Source organism: Suncus etruscus, chromosome X (genome assembly GCF_024139225.1).
Source record: "Suncus etruscus isolate mSunEtr1 chromosome X, mSunEtr1.pri.cur, whole genome shotgun sequence".
NCBI lineage: Eukaryota > Metazoa > Chordata > Mammalia > Eulipotyphla > Soricidae > Suncus > Suncus etruscus.
In genome coordinates, this window is record NC_064868.1 from 129,157,116 (window position 1) to 129,157,720 (window position 605).

The window sequence follows — 605 nt, forward strand, 5'->3', positions numbered from 1 at the left end:
TAGTAGTTGTGGTTAATATACAAAACAAGGCTGTTTTGCTGTGAGGAAAAAAAAAAACCTTTCGTCATGGAGAAAATTCAAAAATGTTTCAAAAACACCGACTCAGCAGCAGAACATGTCTCACAAGTGTCCTATTTGCGAGGCCTTGTGTTTTATCCCTAGCATGAGAAAAAGAGACTTTCTCATAAAGGGAGACCTGAATATCACCAATATTTAGGTTTCTTCTGGGAATTAAACAGAGCTGACACATGCAAGGCAAGTATTCTATCACTGAGCTATAACTCTACAAAGAAGTAGTAAGTTCATGTATGCGAAAGCTTAATATGATGAAGAGGTGATATGTATAAAGGTGCTCCCCAGTGCATTAATAAATACAAAACCATTAAAATACTAATATGTGATGAATTAAAATGCCAATGCTTCTTACTACCACTATCCACAAAACAAATTTCAGATGAGGTAAATTTTTCTTTTTCTTTTATTTGTAGTCTACAGCACCCGGTATTCCCAGGCGGTCTCCCATCCAAGTACTAACCAGGCCTGACCCTGCTTAGCTTCCGAGCTCAGATGAGATCTGGCGCGTTCAGGGTGGTATGGCCGTAGAC

The 605-nt window shown here is 38.8% G+C and overlaps 1 non-coding gene across 1 annotated transcript; it reads right to left on the reverse strand.

Moving 5' to 3' along the window:
- Positions 1 to 486: 486 nt before the first annotated feature.
- On the reverse strand, positions 487 to 605 carry LOC126000017 (5S ribosomal RNA). Its single transcript, XR_007492421.1, has one exon. It is a non-coding gene; the product is annotated as a 5S ribosomal RNA (ribosomal RNA).